Below are 22700 nucleotides of genomic sequence, written 5' to 3' on the forward strand. Positions count from 1 at the left end.
CTTTAAAAGTATAAAATAAAATATATTAAAGTATACATAGAAAACTTTACACTCTATGTTTAAGCAAATGTTACTAGATTAGATAGTAGAGCAACATCAGAAGAGTGAAAGTTTAAAACTGATGAATTTTGTTAAGAAAATAATTATTTCATTTACTTTTGTGAAAAAATAGATAGTAAACAATAAATAGTGAAAAATAAATAGTAAACAATAAATAATATATATACATATATAAATATAGACATATATGCATATATACATATAAACATACATATATACATATATGTGTGCGTATATATATATATATACACATAAAATCTTAGTCAGGGTTTCTATTCGTGCACAAAACATCATGACCAAGAAGCAAGTTGGGGAGGAAAGGGTTTTTTCATCTTACGTTTCCATATTGCTGTTCATCACCAGAGGAAGTCAGGACTTGAACTCAAGCAGGTCAGGAAGCAGGAGCTGATGCAGAGGCCATGGAGGGATGTCACTTACTGGCTTGCTTCCCTGGGCTTGCTGAGCCTGCTTTCTTATAGAACCCAGGTCTACCAGCCCAGGGATGGCACCACTCACAATGAGCTGGGCCCTCTCCCCTTGATCACTAGTTGAGAAAATGCCTTACAGCTGGATCTCATGGAGGCATTTCCTCAACTGAGGCTCCTTTCTCTGTGATAACTCCAGCTTGTGTGTCAAGCTGACACAAATATATAGATATATTTCAAATGCCATTAGGATATAAACTTGTTAATCTGAAAAGTCATGCCATTTTATGATAAAATAAGAATTTTAGAAATGTATCTGTGCTTCCACATTCAAAGGAAAATAAATTTTAAAGATTTTAGTACTAAAAATATTACCTTTGAGAGTAAGAACCTTTTTCATCTATGCAAAACTAAATGATTTTAAAGATATTACAATCCACTTTGTGAAATTTAACAGTTCTTTTTCTATATGGGACAAAAATACAGAAACAATGTTATCCAAATTTTAGAGCTCCCTCTTCCTACTCTGATCCCTTTTAAAGTTTAGCACACAAAAGGAGGTCTCCACCACTGTAAATAATATTACCTACATTGTTTTCTGATGAATAAGGAAAAGCAAATCCTGGCACCTGTGAAAAGAAAATGAAAGTTTGCTTAAAACAAATCTTGGGTTTTATATTTTCCCACAGATGTCAGACCCATGGTAAAACTGGAGGGTTGGAGTCTGCTGCTTGGAAGAAGCAGTTGACTATGGAAGGAGCCAAAGAGGAAATTTCTTAACCAGCAAAGTTTTGAATTATTCATAAGTGAAAGGCTTTTGTTAATTTTAGAAACTAATAAGCTACTAAGCTGCTTAAGTGAATTAAACTGTTTAACAAAAATATGAAGAGTGAACATGCCAAGTATTAAATATAGTCAATGTACTCATACATTCTGCAGTTTGTTAGAGGCAGAAGAAGAGAGAACAGAGAATTTGCTTTATGTTAGTATTTTACAGAAAGATGTTTTTATCTTTGCTTTTTCTGTATAGCAGTTTTATTTGTGCCCAGTAGCTTATTATAAATGTCCTCCCAAAATACTGTCAAATGAGGTTTTTAATAGCTAAGTGGTACTAAATTATGTAAATATAGCAGATTTTCAGTATCAATTCCTTGGTTGAAGGACATCTGGTTCTCTACAGCTTTTAGCTATTATCAATATATCAATATCATGGCTGCTATGAACATAGTGGAGCATGTGTCCTTATTATATGTTGGAGCATCTTTTGGGTATATGCCCAGGAGTGGTTTAGTGGGGTTATCAGGTACCACTATGTACAATATTTTGGGAAACTGTCACATTAATTTCCAACATGGGTGTAGCAGCTTTTAATCCCACCAACAATGAGGAGTGTTCCTCTTTCTCCACATCTTTGCCAGAATCTATTGTCACCTGAGTTTTGGATCTTAGCCATTATGATTGGATTGAGGTGGAATCTCAGGATGTTTTTTGATTTGCATTTCCTTGATGACTAAGGATGTTGAACATTTCTTTGGTACTTCATGGCCATTCAATATTCCTTACTTAAGAACTGTTTGTTTTGCTCTGTATCTCAGTTTTAATAGTGTTATTGGTTCTCTGGTATTTTATTTCTTAGGTTCTTTGTAAATATTGGATATTTGCCCACCATCAGATATAGGATTGGTAAAGACCTTTTGTAATCTGTTGGTGGCCATTTTGTCCTGTTGACAGTGTCTTTTGTCTTACAGAAGCTTTGCAGTTTTATGAGGTCCTATTTGTGGATATTGATCTTAGAGCATAAGCCATTGGTTCTCTGACCAGGAAAAATTTCCCTGTACCCATGTGTTCATGGTTCTTCCCAACTTTCTCTTCTGTTAGTTTCAGTGTACCTAGTTTTATGTGGAGATCCTTGATCCACTTGGACTTGAACTTTGTAAAAAGAAGTAAGAATGGGTTAATTTGCATTCTTCTGAATGCTGACTGCCAGTTGAACCAACATCATTTGTTGAAGAGGCTGTTCTTTTTCCACTGAATGTTTTTAGCTTCTTTGTCAAAGATCAAGTGACCATAGGTATGTGGGTTCATTTCTGGGTCTTCAATTCTGTTCCATTGATCTACATGGCTGTCTCTGTACCAATAACATATGATTTTTATCAAGATTGATCTGTAATTCAGCGGACAGCAGATGCTGGTGAGGATGTGGAGAAAGAGGAACACTCCTCCATTGTTAGTGCAATTGCAATCTGGCACAATCACTCTGGAAATCAGTCTTGTGTTTCCTCAGAATATTGGATATAGTGGTACCGGATACCCAGCTAATCCACTCCTGAGAATATACCCAAAAGATGCTCCAAGATAGAACAAGGATACATTCTCCGCTACACTCATAGCAGTCTTATTTGTAATAGCCAGAAGCTGGAAAGAACCCAGATGTCCTTCAACAGAGGAATAGATACAGAAAGTGTGTACATATACACAGTAGAGTACTACTCAGATATTAAAAATGACTTCATGAAATTCTTAGGCAAGTGGGTGGGAATAGAAGCTATTATCCTGTGTTTGGTAACCCAGTCACAAAAGAACTCACATGGTATTCACTTACTGATATGTGGATATTAGCCCAAAAGCTCTGAATACACAAGATATAATTCACAGTCCACATGAAACTCAAGAAGGAAGGCCAAAATGGAAATGCTTTAGTACTTCTTATAAGGGGAAAATATACTCAAGGGAGGAAACATCAATACAAAATATGGAACAGAAACTGAAGGAAAGATCATCCAGATACTACTCCAACTGGATACTATCCCATTTACCAAACTCATACCATATTGTGGATGCCAAGAAGTACTTGCTGACAGAAGTGTGATATAGCTGTCTCCTAAGAGGCTCTTTCAGAGCCTAACCAATACAGATGAAGATGCTTAGATCCAGCCATTGAACTGACCATGAGAACCCCAATGGAGGAGCTAGAGAAAGGACTGAAGGACTTAAAGGTGTTTTCAACCACATCAACCAACCAGAGCTTCCAGGGTCTAAACCACCAACTAAAGAGTACACATGGCTCCAGCCCCAAATGTAGTGGGGATGGCATTGTCTGGCATCAGTGGGAAGAGAGGACCTTTGTCCAGTGAAGGATTTATTTTCCACTGTAGTGGAATGCTAGGGTGGTGAGGTAGAATTGAATGGTTAGGAGGGGGAACACCCTCATAGTACCAGGGGCTGGAGGAGAGGATCTAAGGCTTTTCGACTGGAAACTGAGAAAGGCAATAACATTTGAAATCTAAATATATAACATATCCAGTAAAAAAGAAAAGTAACTAAAACAAATGTTGGCAGGCTGTAATGTATAATAAACTCTTTCTGAAGATGCCTTGCGTCATGGTGTTTTATTACAGGGCAGGAAAGTAACTAAAATAATAATCTAAACTGTCTAAAGCCACTCTTTAGATTTATAAAGGTCTCTTGACATTGCTAATTTCCTAATGTCAAGGCCGTGATGAAGACTTAAAGATCTGATCCTTGTAATGCATTTGGAGCCATGCCTGGACTGCAACAAGTACTTTGTGTCTTCTTATTGTCATTCATCCTTGCCAGAAGAACTGGATAATGACTAATGTATGAGAGAGAAAAAGATAAGATGATGACAAGGCATGGAAGTTTGAGGAAGGTGGCCAGAGCTATGTTTCTATGAAGTTCACTTCTTTTGTATTACTAATGCTATTATTGCTATTGTTTAAGACACTGTTTTACTGTATAGCCCAAGCTGGTACAGAACTCATCCCTCTGGCCTCAGAATCCTGAGAGTTGGGATAATAATGTGAACCACCATGTGTGGCTAGAATAGATTTCTAATCCTGGAGAGAGATAAATATGAAGCAAGAAATGTTCTTTTGCAGTGCTTGAGGTTGAAGACAGGGCCTTGCATATGCTAGGCAAGTGCTGTGCCACTGAGCCCTACTGTAGCCCCACAGCAAGCAATTGAGAGCAAATGACTGTTGTGCAGGTACTGCTTCAGGGTTTAGAAAAGAACTGAAATAAATGGACAATATCTTTGTGTGCCTAATCATTTATGATAGTCATTGTAGACCCTAGATCTTTGTATAGCAATATAGTCAATTCCAGATCTTGCCTGCTGAGATGCTGACCAAGAATGACAGAGTTTCTTCAAAATGAAGGGCATCCATAAAATGGACCTTGTATAGCAGATTGCCCCATTTCATATCCCTTCCCTTTTAAAACAAGTTATCTCATCATCTAAATTTGCCTCAGACTTACTCTGAGCAAAGCTGGCCTTGAGCTTTTGATCATCTTGCTTCCATCTCTCAAGTGCTAGGACTGACAACAGGCGTGAACATTGTTCCTCTTTCTTTTTTAGTGAAAAAATTCAAATGCATCTAATGCTATAGACTACATTATATTATTTTCTGATTCTATCCATCATCGACTCTTTTTATTCTTATCCTCATTCACTCTCCCACCCTGAATATTTTGAAACAAAACTCAACACACTATTCACACATTTCTAAAAAAAATACAATTTTTTAAAACTGGGATGGAATGTAACCTTGTTGGTTATTTCTTTTATTTTTTGAGATTTCTCCCTTGCCTTTCCTGCCTCCAGACCCTTTTTTATATACCATATATCCCCGCTTGCTCTCTTTCAGATTTATGTTCTATTGTCGTTAATTATTGCTACATAAATACATAAACAAAATTTTGTCCATCTGGATAGTGTTACTTATATGTATATGTTAGAAGGTACATTCAGAGAGTGTCACACTTCTGCCTAAATTGGAGTGAACAAAGACAGCAAACATGTCAAAGTGGACAGAGAGAACATGTTCAAGGGCTTGGGTTCCAACTTCATTACTGTATATAATTCTAAACCCAAACTAAATATTTTCTTCTTGATACTAATAATGGTAATATTCATTGTATAACATTTTGAAATATCAGTTTGGATATTATAATGTATGGCAAAATGTCAGTCAGTTTTGCTTCTAAAATTATTCATCAGCTAGGAAAGATATCGGCTTATATGTAAATTCCCTTCCATAGCAAGATGGCCTCTTCTGGGGGACCATAGTAATCTGAAATGACCTTAACCTCTGAACATTTTGAGTGCTTCTAGAAGTCATTGGATAGAATTGATAGGGTGGAGGCAAAGACACTATCCTCTTTTACCTATTTCATTTTGCTGTTTAGTTTTGCTTTTGTTTCTGAGGCAGACTTTCATTAGGCAGCCCTGGATGTGAACTCTTCAATCTTTCTGTCTCTGCCTTTTGAGGGCTAAATATAGCTAGTGACCATCTTTTCTTTTCTTTCTTTTCTCTTACAACTTTATTTTAAAAGAAGAGAGATGCATGTACAGATTTTTAAAGGCATTTTGGCATAACACTATTTGAATATATTTTTGTCAGTACTTAATTCTTTTAGAGGTTTGATAGCATGCATTGAAATCATACTAGTTACCATAAGAATAAAGTACATGTAGAACAGAACGTAACATGGAAACAGTCAGTTTTTTTGGTGTGTATAGATTAAGCATAATGATCTTTGAATATCAAAAATTGCCACAAGGCTATATTCTTAGGTCTTGGATTATTAATGCTTTAAGGTCCAGGTGTACCACACTCTGAGAGGGTGCTATACACTCTTTTTTTTTCTAGGAAGGACTGAGGCTTTCACTTTTTGGCCTTTGTTTTTCTTGAGCTTCATATGGCCGGTGAGTTGTTTCTGGGGTATTCAGTGCGTTGTCTTTTCTTTCCCATATTTTTATGGTCTTGTGTTTTATTCTGGTGTCCTGAAGTGTTTCTCTGTTTTTTACAGCAATTTCACAGTTTTGAACTTCATTTATTTATTTAAAAAAATCAGAATCTGATGTACCTCAGGCTGGTTTCATATTCTCTATGTAGCTGAGGATGACTTTGAACTTTTGATCTTCCTGTCACTTTATTCAAAGTGTTGGCATATGCAATGATACTTAGCATAAATTTAGTAACTAGGTGTGGGTGTATAGCTCCCATTGGCAAGTATTACATGTTAAAATAATTTTTTGAAGATTATTACTTTGCATATACCATATGACATATCTATACAATGAACAAAGAGGTTCAACATCTTTATATTGTGAAGATGGATACTTCAGTTGGACAAAATTTTCACTAACAGCATCATACAAAATATCAGATAATTGTGTTCCATTTAGAATTGACTAGATGGACATGTGAGGCCTAGCACTCTGGTATTCAAATTTATGTACCTGTCAAACTTTGAAAAAGAAAATGGAAGATAACATATTTTCTCATACTGTAACATTGACATTTAAAAGTTTTAATTATAAGTTTTATCTGTTACAGAAGCTATACTTGGAATTATCGTCAGAGTAAATGTTGTGTGTCAATCTAAAAATGTGTGCAATGGAATATAACTTCCATAGTTGCTTGCTAACCTCTCCTCTACTAAGAACAACTGCATGTTATTTTAAAAAGTACTTTCATTATTACATGTTCTCTATAAAGTAATAATTATATTCATTTTGTAGAGAATATTTTCATAATGCACAAATTTTGACCTCAGTTATATCGTTTGCCAACAAATTGTGTATGTGTATATTTGAACTATTGAAAACATTTTCCAGTGGAGGATGGGCTCACAAGGTTCCACAGTTCCTGAAGATTTATGAGCTGTTCACTGTTGCTGGGGGAAGGGCTTGTATGGCCACAATCATCTCTAAAGGTTTATAGACAGTTAACTGCCATTAGTCAGCTGTTAACTGTTGCTGGGGGAAGGGCCTGTATGGCCACAATCATCTCTAAAGGTTTATAGACAGTTAACTGCCATTAGTCAGCTGTTAACTGTTGCTGGGGGAAGGGCTTGTATGGTCCTGATCATCACTAAAGGTTTATAGACAGTTAACTGTTATTAGTTGGCAAGGCTCATGAGATGTCCGAGACCAGCTTGGTCAAACAACAGGTTCCCCAGGTCAGGAGCAAGGATTGAAAGAAAAAAAGACTGTTTTTCTGAAACCCACTCTTTCTCTTTTGTCCAATTAGAATACCTCTAATATATGTACAAAGACATAAACTACCTATGAGAATTATCTTTGCTCCTCTAAATTTATAGCATATCTAGAAACACACTCACAAAAGACATTTTACCATTACCTCTACCATTCATTACCTTATACCTTTTTACAAAAGGTTTATTCATTGCTAGTCCAAACTGTCTTCTGTGAGTGCTTCTTTCTAGAAGTGTCCTTCACTGAATCCTGTATACTGGGTCCCTGTTGTAGTGCCACTCTCTGAGACCAACTCTGTCAAACAACAGGTTCCCCAGGGCAGTAGCAAAGATTGAAAGAAAAAAGAGACAGTTAGTCAAAATTGTAACATTACTTCTGCCAGTCTTGAGGCTGAAGCAAAGCCTTCTTTATTTAGTCCTCTTTTAAACCACTTTAATTACTTGCAGAAAGATAACATCAGTTCTGAGTAAGGGAACAAGCAAGTTAATAACCAAAAATCCTGTAAATGTCTCTCTGGAGGCCAGGTGTGAAGATCTGGAACAAAAGGGGATCCCAAGAGACAAAGAGATTGCCACACCTACATCTGCTGAACCTGCCCAGAGTTTAAAATGCAAATGTACTTAATCCAGGCCAATTTCCTGAGACCAAATTCTGCCTTGACCAGTTTCTGATTGTCCTGTGGAAGTAAGAATTCCTGCCACCAACTGTCCAGAGGTGTCAAAAATGCTCTCCATGAGATTCCACTCTGCCTGAGAATTTCTATGCAGTTAATATTCGCTGGGGAGAGGGGGAGAAATTTCTGTTAGTGGTGTAGCCATTCGTTACCTTGACCATGCTCTTATGGAAAACCTAAATTTCATGATTAATAACAGAAAGGACATATTTAGGGGACATAAAAGGGCATTAGGGGGTCAATATGGTCAAAGTACATTATATACATGTATGAAAATGTCACAATAAAACCTATTATTGTGTATAACTAATATATGGTAATAAAATTTCTGTAATCCTGACACATGTTAGCAAGTTGAACTTAGGCAGTTATAAAATTGGTCAAATTAAAAAATTAAATAAATAATTAAATGATAAACTTAAAACTGTATTATACTCTGGGAGCTAGAGAGATGGCTCAGTGGTTAAGAGCACTTGTTGCTTTTATAAAGTACCTAGGTTCAGTTTACAGCACTCACATAAAGCCTAATTATCTGTAACTCTAGTTGTAGGGGATCTGATGCCATCTTCTGACCTGTACAGGCACCAGGTATGCATATGATGTACAGACATACATGCAGAAAAACACTCATACATGTCAAAAATAAATCTATTAAAATATTATATTGGGAAAGCATTTCAATAAAATGATACCTTTTCTCTTTATGTTTTAAAAACAAGTGTTATTTATTGCAAGAGTGAGACAGATCTATGAAGAGATTAGAAGGGGATGAATATCACCAATAGACAATATATAAAATTATGAAATAATTAATAAAATACCTAAAAAGAGTGAAACAGAGTTTGGCATCTATTGAAAGACCCCCGGAGGGTATCTTCCGTCTGAAGAGACCCGTCCCAAGGAACAGCGAGACCACTCACTTCGGATGCAAGTAGCAAGAGGTTTATTTACACAGGTACCTGTGGGCACACAGTCTCTCAGAGGACTTGTGCGCCGGACAAAGGGGCAGTCCCCTTTTTATAGGGCTTGGGGGGCAGAAGCAAGGTACAGAAGCAGAAGCATAGGAACAGGGTTTTAACTGGTTAGTTTAAATGTGGCCAGGGAGTGAGCCCAAGGACATGGCTCCAAGGAAACAGCTCCTGATACCAGCTGGGGCTGCAGCTCCTGAGAATAGTTGCCTTGGGCTTATCTAAGTGTGGGAACTATGGCAGACATATGGCTCCAAGGACACAACTCTTGGTTCTAGTCGGGGGCTGCAGCTTATCTGAAAGCTGGGCTTGTCTGAATGTCTTCCTTTCTTTGTCTATTGCTAGCTGGCCGCCCACTGGTATCTTGCTTGGCCACCTGGGACCCCGACCCAGCCTGCACAGCCTTACAGACCCAAGTTCTCAGAAGAGGAGGGCGGCCTTGGCCCCTCCTTTGGGACAAGGAGTTGTTTTTCGTCCTTGCTTTAACATGTGTGTCAGGATGTCCTTGCCTTGGTCCAGGTAGTCAACTGCAGATATTTTTGTTCTGACAGAGACTGGGCTGTCCTCTGGCTCACTTTTGTTTCAGTATTTTTTTATCCCTGCCTGCTCTGGGCCTAGCACGAAATGGCGTTACTGCAGCTAAAGCAGGAGGGGGTCTTTCACTATCATATGACACGTTTTTATTTCTTCCACAACCAAGCTCCGAGTAAACTGTTGCATACAAACAAAAAATTGGAGATTGGAGGCTGGAGAGATGGGTCAGTGGTTAGTACCATATATTTTTCTTGCAGAGATCCAAAGTTTGATTCTTGGCATTCACAGCAGGCACTTCACAACTACCATATACCAGCTTCAGGAGACAGCATCTCTTTGACATCCTTGGGCAAACACACACACACACACACACACACACACACACACACACACACACACACCAAAAACTAAAGAGCAAGAGGACATAGAGGCAAGAGCATCATGAGTTCTTGGACAATGTGAACTATATAGCAAGATCTTATCTCAAAAACCCAACCAAACAAACAAAAATGGGAATTTTTGTTGTTGTTTATAGTATATTATGTAATTCTCTGACTTATCCCCTTGTTAGATGTAAAATGCATGGTAATTTACAATAAAATTATAACTATTAAGTGGGTATGGTGGCCCAGGCCTGTAGCCCCAGCAACTCAGCCACTGAGCTAGTAAGATAAAAAGTTCAGTGATTTCTTCTATCAAGACCAGAATTGGCAAGTTACTTAAATGGTATTTCAAGCAAAAAGTAAAGGCCTGTGTGGTGGGCAAAGACTTTATATGGCTCCATTCATCTCTAAGTTTTGCAGACTGTTAACTGTTATTAGGGAAGGGCTCATGCTGCATAATTCTTCCTGAGAATCTCTCTATGCACTTAAGGATTGCTGAGGGAGGGAGAGAAATTTCCTTCAGTGGTGTAGCTAATATTATAGGCACATATTTAATCCCAGCACTCCCAGAGTCAGGAGCAGAAGGACCTCTGTGGGTCTGTGGTCAGCTTGCTCTACATATCAAGCTCTAGGCCAGCCAAAGCTACATGGTAAGACCCTTGCCTTTTAAAACAGTGAAAACCAGGATACAGTTTAGTGATAAAATGCTTGCCTGACATCTACAAGGATAATCAATACCCAGTACTGCCACAAAGAAAGAAAGAAATATCTAACAGCTGACAACTCCACTTCTGATCCTCATTTAATTTTGCTGAAAGCAAGGACTTGGAGTAACTTTACTTGAAAAATGGGTTCCTGTGCCTTGAAGATCTGTTAGTTTCCATTCACTAATACCATCAAGCACTATATTTGAAAATTTTCTGTTTTGGTATCCTGTACTTTTTACATTGGGAGTAAATTTAGGGAGGCCAAATTGAGAATGGGCAAGTAGATATGGGAACCTGTTCCTTTATTATGGATGTGCTTTGGAAAGGTTATTATTAGAAAATAGTGTATTTCTTTAAGTGCTTCTTGACCATTCGATATTCCTCTGTTGAGCATTCTGATTTGCTTTGTACCCCATTTTTAATTGTCTCATTTGTATTTTGGGGTCTAATGCCTTGACTTCTTTATATGTTTTTGGATACTAGCTCTATATCAGGTGTAGGGTTAGTGGAGACCGTTCCCCAATCTGTAGGTTGCCATTTTATCCTATTGAAAGTGTCTTTTGCCTTACAGAAGCATTTTGGTTGCATAAGATCCCATTTATCAGTCATTGAGCTTAGATCCTGAGCCATTGGTGTTCTGTTCAGGAAATTTCCCCTTGCTAATGAATTGGAGGCTATTTCCCACTTTCTCGTCTATTAAATTCAGCATATCTGGTTGTATGTGGAGGTCCCTGATCCGCTTGGACTGGAGCTTTGTGGAAGGTGATAAATATGGACCAAATTGGTTCTTCTACAAGCAGACTGCCAGTTAGTTCAGTACCATTTGTTAAATATTCTTTCTCTTTTTCACTGTTGGGTTTTGGCAACTTTGTCAAAGATCAAGTGTGTATAGGTGTATGGGGTTTATTTTGGGGTCTTTGATTCTTTTCCATTGATCAAAACAAAACAAAATGAAACAAAAACAAGCAAAAACCAAAAGAACAAAAAAAAAAAAAAAAAAAAAAACATTTAGAGATTTCTTTCTATTTGCCTCCATGTACTGCTGGGAAAATTCTTTCCTTATTCCCCACATATATGTCACATGTCATGGGATTTTATGATCTTAAATGTAGATTCCACAAACTCACCATGAGAACACCCAAACATGATTCTGATGATCACAAACACAAGAATAAAAAAAGATAAAATTGGTGTATACAAAATTAAGAGGGAGAATAAAGATATAAAATTGGTGTATACAAAATTAAGAGGGAGAAAGTAGTATTTACTAATTAATATTTTGCATATAACTTATATGATATTAAACACAAATAAATAACTGAATAATTAATACTGTAGGTTGATATTTTGTTATGTTATCAACAGCTATAGTGGACGCTGTGATAAAACACCATGATCAAAATCAACTTGGAGAGGGAAGGGTTTTCTTCAGTTGTACTCCCACATCATAGTCCATCATCACAGGAAATCACTATAGAATCTCAAGGCAGGAAACTGAAGACAGAAAATGATGCAGAGGAAATCTCAATTGAGAATAAGGAAGATCCAAATTTACCTGTAGGTAAGCATGTCATGGCTGGATTTTCAGGATTGATGATTACTCTGTGTGTGTGTGTGTGTGTGTGTGTGTGTGTGTGTGTGTGTGTGTGGTAGCTCACAATTGTTAGTACCACCTTTGGCTGGTAGTCCTGGATGTTACAAGGAAAGAGGTTGTACAAGACATGAGGAACAAGCCATTAAGCAGAATGGTTCAACAGCCTCTGCTTCATTTCTGGATGCCAAGTTCCTGGTCTGCTTGAGCTCCTGCCCTGACTCCCCTTCACAAAGGACTTTAAGCTGTAGGCTGAGATCCACCTTTTCCTCCTCAAATTACTTTTGCTCATGGTGTTCCAGCATAGCAAGAGAAGAACAAAGACAGGAGAGGAGATGGGGGAGGAGACACACACACACACACATACACACACACACACACAAAATTGTTTGAAAATGTCAAAATCTAAAATAAATTTAATCTAATGAAAAAATAAAAAAAATAAAGGCAAAGATATTTGAAAGAGCAGGCATACTATTTTAAAATTCCCTACAGAGTGTAGATCATGCTCCTTTCCTTCAGGAAAGCATTGGAGGCAGACCAATCCATATCCCAACTCCAACCACAAAGTCCAAAGTTGTGAAGGCATTGAGCTATCAATGCACCCCCCTTTGGCTTCTAAACACTATTAATTTTCCTTGAGGGTCCTTAGACAGGTTCTCATATATCCAGGCTTGAACTTGCTTGGTCCTGCTGTTTCTATTTTCCAAGTGTATTTCTGGTATTCTAGACATGCAATCAGTTTGCACAGTGCTGGAATTCAAACCTAGTGTTTCATGCATGCTATGTTAGGCACATGCCCAGCCTCTACTGATATGTTCTATTAGGGTTTTGGGCAATTCTGAAGTCTTTAAATTGCGTAATATAGGGTAGGGCATTAGAAACACCACTAGGAGGTGAGTGTCTTGTAAGTGATGTGCTATTTGTTCAGGTGATACTGGTGACCTGGTATCTCTCACCCTGAAGGTTCTACAGTCCATACCCTGAAGCAGTGATCCTGCCAGGACACACACAGGACACACATAGAAACACTCAGCCCCAAGGGCTGAGAAAATGACTCTGTGGGTAAGAGTGATTTCTCTACCTGCATAAGGACCTGAATGTAAGTCCTCAGCCCTCTCAGGCAGCCTGCCAGTAGCCTAGCACTGTGGCTTGGGGACAGGCAAATCCAGACACTGCCTGGCTGTACTGGTTCTGACCTATTCTTGAATGGACATGGGCACATGCACCTGCATAGTCACATGGTATAACATCCCCCCACCCAAGAAATGCCCCACCCCTTTCATCCATGGCCCATGGGATGAAGACTGTCTCAGTACACCACTCTAGGTCAGTCCTAATCCCCCATTGTCTGCTGGACATTGGAGTTTTTTGTCTGGCTCCCAGCTCCGTCGGATCCAATGCTTCCAGGTTCTTGTAGATCTGTTTTTCTTCCTCCTTCTGCCCCACCCCCCTCCTCCTTCCCCAGGCCCCTTTCCCTCCCATTCCTTCCAAGAGAGATTCTCAGGGACACATAATTTTCACATTCAGATTGATTTTATTTTCATCAGAGTCAAGACACTGTGTAGTCCACTTTGGTTCTACACAGGTTGACTTCAGACAGCTGCCAGACCTTCTTTGGTCATTGGTAGCTTGCTGAGCCTACTGGCTTTTTAATCAATTGTTGAAATACTGGAGCCGTCCTCGCTGTCTTCATCCGGCTCCTTGTCAGCACGAGTTGCCTTCTTTCCCATCAGGCGGTGGTAGTGGCCAAACAACGCTTTTCCTTTTCCCTTAGCCTTTCGAGTCTTCTTCATAGGTGGTGCAGTCTTTTTAGAAGCCTTTGTCTTTAACATCGTTGGCAGAGTTTTTTTGCCCTTCTTGTTGGTCTTCAGCACCTGGAAGTTCAACAGAGTAAAGTGATAAGGGCATGTGAGTCTCCGAAAAGCTGGAACCCGTGAAGGTAGGAGCAGGGCTATGGGCTGAGGAAGGGGTAAGTGCCAGGCCAACAGAGACTTAAGAGTGTTGGGTGAGGGGAAATCACCGGAGAAAGGATTTTGCTTAGCTTGGGCTTTCTTACCTTGCTCCTGCATTTGGAACCGGAACGAGGACCGTTCTTCTTGCCAGCTGTTCTGGGTTCAAGTTTATGGATGGTCTTGGCTCTCTTTGGCTTCACACCCGAGGTGGAAGGCTCGACATCTGGGGTAGGGTCCCGACGTGATCTCTTGGCTGCTCTCCCCATGTTGAAATCTAGAGCGATCTGGTCCGGAGCTCTCAGAGGCACTGTCTTATAAACCCTCCTGAACAATGGGCGGCCACACCCCTGAGTCCTGATTGGTCAGCAAGGTCCTTCTCAGCTGTCAGTGGCTGGGGAGCTGCATTGACATCACAAAGTACCTGCTGCCTGTTGGGAGCAAGCACTGGGATGATTTGCAGAATATGCTATTGAAAGACTTTCGAATTTGGGAAGCCCCTCACTCTAGTCGTGGGAGAACAGGACCCCAAGAACTCACAGAGAGCCTATTTTGTTGCAATCAGGCAAGAGTTTTTTTTTTTTTTTTTTTTTTTTTTTTTTTTTTTTCCTCTTTTTCGGAGGGGGCCGGGTTGTGGAGGCCAGAGCTCTAGGGATGACACATATCTAACTCAAGAGATAGAGGAGTTGACCCTGAACTCAATTAGGGGGACATATTTATAGGGAAAACTACATAAGCCGTTAGCAGCAGTCCCATAGCAATTTCATTGGTTCAATCAAATTGGCACACTCTGTGTGCTTTTGGATATGATTCAACTCTAGATAACCCTTTTTTGGGGCACACTGACCTTTATACTAGTTTTCTCAGGACTGCAGAGTCCGACCTTATCGAGACCAGGTGGTCAGCGGTTTTTGTTCTCAGCCTTGAGACATACTTGTCCTCAAGGCAGGGTAAGTGGGTCTGGCTTAAAATTTGAACTCTTTCATTCCCTACTCTTCTTAGTGGTTAGTTCTAATCTTAGAACTTACTGTCTTTAGCCCACTCAGATTCCCTTAATTCATGATATTGCTGGAGAAGCATTAAAACCTACAGTGAACTGCCCTCTTTCTCTGCCAAAGGCTACCAAGTTATTAATGATGAAGAAGCAAAAGCAAAATTAAAAGAAGGCCCAATTATGAGGAGATTAAAGTTGTCAGCCATGGGGATCTGTTAAAAGTATTTCGTGAACCATTTTTAAACTATCTTTTTGTGTTTTTCTCTGTCTTTTTTTTTTCTTTTATCTAGTCTTTCTTTTAGCTTAGATGTGGATTGTTCTAGGGCTTGTAAATCCTCATCTATTGTGGATCTCAATGTATGGAAATATTGAGGAGAAAGTATTAGTGCTGCTGTGTTCGTTCCCACTCCCGCAGCCACTCTAAGCCCTAATATAACTGCTAGGAGTTGTAAAAAAAAAAAAAAAAACAAAAAACTAGATACGGCCCCTTCCAGTGAGGTTTTAGTTTCACACTTGATGACATGGGACCAGGAAGGTGTCTCTGACCTGGAACTGGTGGGGTACATTTCTAGTCTCACAGGCCTCTTTCAGTTGTTTCCAGGCTTTACGACTTATCATCTCAAGGGCCTTTAGGCAGGCAAACAAAGGTTTAGAGAGAACAGCATCAGGATTATACACTCCACCCGACTCAGTGGGCAGTGGCAGTCCCCCACATAGGATTTCATAAGGTGTTAGGTCAAAGGGGCCAGGGGTGTCCCGTTGCACAGAACAGGGCGAAGGGGAGGAGGACAGTCCCATTTTTGTCTTTTTTTAGAGTTTTATTTATTTTTTCTACCTGTCCTAAACTCTGAGATCTATATACACAATGTAACTTCTAATTGGTCCCCAAGAAATGAGCTAATATCTGACTTACCTGGGTAACAAATGAGGGTCTGTATCTTCCTGGCTTAGTCTCTGTAAAATCTACTTCCTGTAAACCACAGTTCTATCTTTTCTCTTTCCAGGCATCCTACATACATTTGCTTTCTGGTATCGCACACAGTTATCTACTCAAATCTGACACAAAAGAATTTGCCCATAAGGCAATCTTTACAAGTTTGTCTACCTCTATATGAATCCATTGATGAGTTTTCTTCAAGTCTAGTACTGTATACCAGGTTCTGGATGGAGGCAATGAGTTCAACAGGTTTATAGGGTTTAGGTACCATTAGGTGGAAATCAGCCACCTGTTTGTTTACCTCTCAGAGATCTTGAACTGTCCAGCAGTCATTGGTTCCAGGTTTCTGCACCAGTCAGGCTGAGGGACAGTTACCCAGAACCCCGAGTTGGAGTAGCTGGATGATGTGTGTCTTGATCCTGTCTTGCACCTCCTTTGACATGGGGTACTGATGCACAGCTATTAGGCTATCAGCTCCTGTGGATGTCTCTGCAGTCACCAGTCCATCTGATCTGAGGCAGGCTCAAAGACTTGGTATTTGTCCTCTAACCAGATGGCTAGAACCTTCACAGGCTCCCCTTTTGGCTCTCTAACCTGTGGTACATCAGAGTGGAAGTGAACCTGTGCCCCACCTTAGTCAGGAGGTCTCTCCCCACCTAGGGCAGGGTCAGTCTGTCATTACTATGAATAAGTGGGATACCCAGCCCACTGCGAGATCTACAGATCTTCAGTAGTCCATGAATATCTTTGTCTCTGACAGAGGACTGATCCCCTGCATCTATAAGGAACAGGATAGTCAGAACTTTGGGGCCATGGGTCCAGGGGTCCTGTTTCTGGGGTCCCCTTTTTTCTTGTTTGGATAATCTCTGGCCCAGTGGCCATTTTGTTTACAGTAAGCACATTTATCTTAGTCGAGAGGCTCCTCCTTAGTGCCAGACTTGATTCCTAACTTCCTGTCTCTTTTCTGTCTAAGATCCCTCCTATTTTCTTTCCTATGCTTCTCGCTCTTTTCTCTCTTTTCTCTGTATGTGTCGCTTCTCTTTCTCCCTCTCTCCCTCTCTCCTTTGCCTCTGTCACTTCTCTCAGTCCCTCTATACTTGACTGCTGCTCTCTAATCACTTTCTCTGCCCCTCCTATTTTCTCTTTCCTTTTTTCTTTTTCCCTCTCTCAGTTTCTCTTACCTAAACCAAATTAGTTGCTGATCCTTTCAGACCTGCCACCAGAGATCACAGCAGGAGACTGTCAGTCACTCCCTTCTCCCACCCCTAAGCAGACTCAACTGGACCAGCCCCCAAACTGCCTTCTGCAGAGCACCTTGGCCCTGAGTAGCCCAGAGGGGAGAGGGCTGCCTGCCAGCTCATCATGCTGCCACTTCAGACCTGCTGCCTGTGGCAGCAGTGGCTGGAGGAGAGCAACTGGCGGAGACAGGCATGCTTGTGCCTTCTTGGCTTCCTGAGAGTCCACCCCGGCCGGTCTCTTAAATGGCCAGCGTGGCTCTGGCAGCTCAAAGTCTTCTGGTGCAGCAGGCAGTCTCTTTTGCTTCCTGCACAGTGCAGAGCTGCATCCAGATGCACTCAGGCAGCTCCTCCGCCGCAAGGGTGCCTAGCACCTCCAGGCCCACGCTGAACAGAGCCTTGATGTACCCCTGGCTTTGCTCCAGCAGCACTGCCTTTTAGGCAGGCACCTTGAACTCTTCCAGCACTACCCACGTCCCCATGGCTAGTGCAGCCTCTTGGGGTACTGAGAGCCAGAGGCAGCAACGCCCCCTCAGAGTGCTGCCACTGCACAGAGCTGCTCAGGAGGCCTGGGCCATGCCACCTTCTTACCCACCCTTAGGACCCCCTATGCCATCACTGCCACTGCAGTTTAGCAGCTGCAGGCAGAGACTCCCGGCCATCTCATTGCCCCAACATCAGCAGAGTTGCCAAACTTCTTGGTCTCTGTCTCAGACCTCACACTCCCCCACTCATTCCCTCTCCACACAGCCTCTGCTTTGCACTCCAGCCTACTCCTTCCCACCACGCACCTCCAGGGCGCAATCCTGGTCCTTCCCTGAAGACAACAGCTTTAACATCAGATATTATAGTCCAGTTGAAAGTGCCCTCAGGAGGCCAGATGATGCTGAAAATTCTGCCACCCAGAGGTGCAGAAAGTCTGCTATCTTCCCTTCTTAACTTTAACTGGAATAATGTGTGTTCTTTCTCTAAATTCAGTCCAAAAAAGTCAAACACAGAGAAGTTGTCACAGTCACAAATAACACAAAAGTAACACAAAACAGAAACCTAAGACACACAAAGACTAATAGATGCCTGTCTCCACCCAGACAGACAAAACCACTCCAGAAATAAAGATGGCCGGTAGAGCTACCACATCCTCACCTGCACCCAGACCGGAATCCCTGAGGTGTCTCTGGGGTTCCTCCAGAATTCCCAGGACATCAGCCAGGGCTACAGATTGTGATCACCCGGACACATCTGTAGATCATAGCGCCCCCCCAGCATTACAGGTAAGAAGAGCAGCTGCAAAAACTAAAGCACTCCTAAGACCCAGATCAGAACAGAGGCATAGAGAGTGGCCGTGCACTCAGACACACTCAGACTGACACAAATCGGGAAATCCCACTTTACCTCCAAGAAGGTCTCTGAGTCTTGGGTGGAGGTGAAATCCTGGATGAGCCCCCAACTGAAACACCCCCAAATTGGGGAAGCCCCTCACTTTCCTACCAGGAGAACTCGAGCTCAAGAACTCACAGAGAGCCTATTTTGTATGCCATTCAAGGGGGGTGGGGGGAAGGCCAGAGCTCTGGGGACAATACATATCACACTCAGGAGATAGAGGAGTCGACCCTGAACTCAATTAGGGGGGGCATATTTATAGGGAAAAAATACAAAATCAGTTAGCAATATGCACATAGCAATTTCATTGGTTCATTCAAATTGGAACACTCTATGGGTTTTTGGATATGATTCAACCCGAGATCACCCTGTTTTGGGGCACACTGACCTTCAAACTAGTTTTTTTCAGGACTGCAGAGTCAGATCTTATCAAGACCAGGTGGTCTGCAGTTTTTGTTTTCAGTCCTGAGACATACTAGTCCTCAAGGCAGAGTAAGTGGGGCTAGCTTGAAATTTTAACTGGTTTACTATGAAGGCAACAGTGTTAATATACAGACCTGAGGCTTTTTTTTGAACACCTCCAAGAGACTCATGCCACTCTATTTATATACCCATCTTCAGTTGTAGAATATGTAGCAAGGGTTTGGCCCCACAAACACTTCTTGAAATGATCCCCCCACCCTGCTCGAATTCAATGATTCATTCTATCATGTCTCCTACTTAGTTATTAAGAGTTAGCTAGACTTTTGACATCTTATATCGTCCAAATTTAATTCCAGATCCTTTTAAAATTATTGAAGTATAAGTGCATGTGAATCACCCCAAAAATGAAAACATAATATATTCATGAATGAATATCTTCCTAGTTGGTGAACTTGGCATTCAAAACTGACACTTTTGTTACATGGTGTGATGTCTAGGTTTTTGTAAATTATTTTATTTATTTACATCCCAAATGTTGTCCCCTCCTGGTTCCCCTGTCCCAGAGTTCATGGGCCAATTATTCTTCCCCTTCTCGTCTAAGAGCATTCCCCTTAGACATTCTTCTTCTCTGGGCATAAGTCTTTACAGGATTAGGCTCACCATCTTCCACAGAGACCAGAGAAGGCTGCCCTCTCCTTCATTTGTGTCAGGGAACTCTGACCACTCAGTGTATACTCTTTGGTTGGTGGCTTTGGTTTGGTCTATCTGGGAGCTCTGTTGGGTCCAGTGAGTTGACACTGTTGCTCTTTCCATGGGATTGTCATCCCTTTAGCTGCTTCATTCCTTGCTTTATTCTTCTACAGGGATCCATGACCTCAATCCAATAGTTAGCTGGCAGTAAGTATCTGCATCTTACTCAGTCAGCTACTGTTAGAGCCTTTCGGAAGACAGCCATGCTAGGCTCCTGTCTTAAAGCACAAAATAGCATTAATAATAGTGTTCAGTTTTGGTGTGCTTATGAAAGATGAACATAGTTGGGCAAGTTACTGGTTTCATACAACATATTTTGGTCATAATCATCACCTGTATGACTTTCCATATCTACATCTCCTTTATTTACTTATCCAATGTTGTCCATGTTCCTTTTAACTCATTAAGAGCAAGTTGTGCTGCTCAAATATTTTTGGGTTTGTGGCCTTCCAGGAGTGTAGTTGATTAGCGAGATGCTACAGTCTTAAAGAAGACTGTGTCTTCCTCCCCTAGCAGCTAGCAGTTGCCCAAACCTCTACGTCTAGTAGTGGAATTTCCTTCCCAGTTTCCATCTCAGTATTCAAATTTGGTGTGACATGGACTTTCAGAACTTTGGTACATGTTTGCCTAACTGCTGTGAATGCCAGTGTGCAACTGGCCAGATATGTCCAACAGATACTGTTTTCTTATTTTTATCCATTGCTTCTAGCTCTTGCACTTTTTCTGCTCCCTCTTCTGCAATGATCCCAGAGCTGAGGGAGAAAGCAGTCTCCACCAAAAAAGCTTGGCATTCCCCTACACTGGGAAAAGGAGGTTTCACCGGACCAAAGTTCTCTTCTCCCATTGATGCCAGACACTGATATTCTCTGCTGCATATGCAACTGGAGCCATGATTCTCTTTATTTTATTTTTTATTTGTATTTTCTTTCTTTCTTTCTTTCTTTCTTTATTGATTTATTCATTTTTATTCTTCAAAAATTAGAAAAAAGATCAAAGGGAAATTCGGTATCACTTAGGTAGGAATGGCAAAGCATAGAAATTTATATTATCCCAGATAAGTCCCTTAATTATAAATTAAATGCTAAAAAAAACTCATTTTATACTATCAGGAGGGGTAGCAACGGGGATTTTATTTTATTTTATTTTATTAAACAACTTTATTTTACAAAACAAAGATAAATGTACAGATTTTAAATATTTTTTTGCTTAAAATTATATATTTTTGTAAGTATTTTTTTCAGATTTTAACATAATTTTTACATAAAACTATACGAATATATTTTTTAGTCAGTACTTGATTTTTTTCAAAGATTGATAGTATGCCTTGACAACTTAATAGTTACAATGAGCTAAAGTACATGTAAAACAAAATGTAAAATAGAAATTGTTAAAGTTTTCTTGTTTTATAAATATTTTTTTTGTTTTGTTTTCTTTTCTTTATTTCTTGGACTTTATACAGTCTGTGAGTTGTTTCTGGGGGAGTGCAAGCCTCTGGGGTAATCATCCCACTATCAGTGAGTGCATATTATGTCTGTTCTTTTGTGACTGGGTTATCTCACTCAGGATGATATTCTCTAGATGCAGCCATTTTCTTAAGAATTTGGTTAAGTCATTGTTTCTGGTTGCTGAGTAGTATTCCCTTGTGTATATGTACTACAATTTTTGTATCCATTCATCTTCTGAAGGACATCTGGGTTCCTTCCAGCTTCTGGCTATTATAAATAGAGCCGCTATGAACATTGTGGTGCATATATCTTTGTTGTGTATTAAAGTGTCTCTGGGGTATATGCCCAGAAGTGGAATAACTGGGTCTTCAGGTAGTACTTTATCCAATTTTCTGAGGTATCGCCAGAGAGATTTCCAGAATGGTTGTATTAGCTTGCAACCCCACCAAAAGTGGAGAATTGTTCCTCTTTCTCCGCAGCCTTGCCAGCATCTGCTGTCATCTGAGTTTTGGATCTTGGCCAATCTGACTGGTGTGAGGTGGAATCTCAGGGTTGTTTTGATTTGCATTTCCCAGATGGCTAAGGATGTCAAGCACTTCCTCAGATGTTTCTCGGCCATTCAGTGTTCCTCAACTGAAAAGGTTTTGTTTAGCTATGTACCCCATTTTTTAATAGGGTTATTTGTTTCTCTGGTGTCTAGCTTTTTGAGTTCTTGTACACATTGGCTATTAGGCCTCTATCTGATGTGGTGGTGGTAAAGATCTTTTCCAATTCTGTTGGTTGCTGGGTTTTTTTTTTTTTTTTTTTTTTTTTTTTTTTTTTTTTTTTTTTTTTTTTTTTGACGATGTCCTTAGCCTTACAGAAAGTTTTCAATCTCATTAAGTCCCATTTGTTAATCTTTGACCTTAGAGCTTGAGCCATTGGTGTTTTGTTCAGGAAATTTTCTCCTGTGCCTATGTGTTCTAAGGTTTTCCCTACTTTCTCATCTAATAGTTTCAGTGTATCTGGTTTAATGTGGAGATCTTTGATCCACTTACACTTAAGCTTTGTACAAGGAGATAAGAACGGGTCTATGTTCATTCTTTTGCATGCTGAGTGCCAGTTGGACCAGCACCATTTGTTGAATAGGCTGTCCTTTTTCCATTGAATATATACCGCTCCTTTGTCAAAAATCAGTTGACCATATACAGGAGGGCTCATTTCTAGATCTTCTATTCTA

Source organism: Micromys minutus (genome assembly GCF_963924665.1).
Source record: "Micromys minutus genome assembly, chromosome: X".
In the NCBI taxonomy this organism is placed as follows: Eukaryota; Metazoa; Chordata; class Mammalia; order Rodentia; family Muridae; genus Micromys; species Micromys minutus.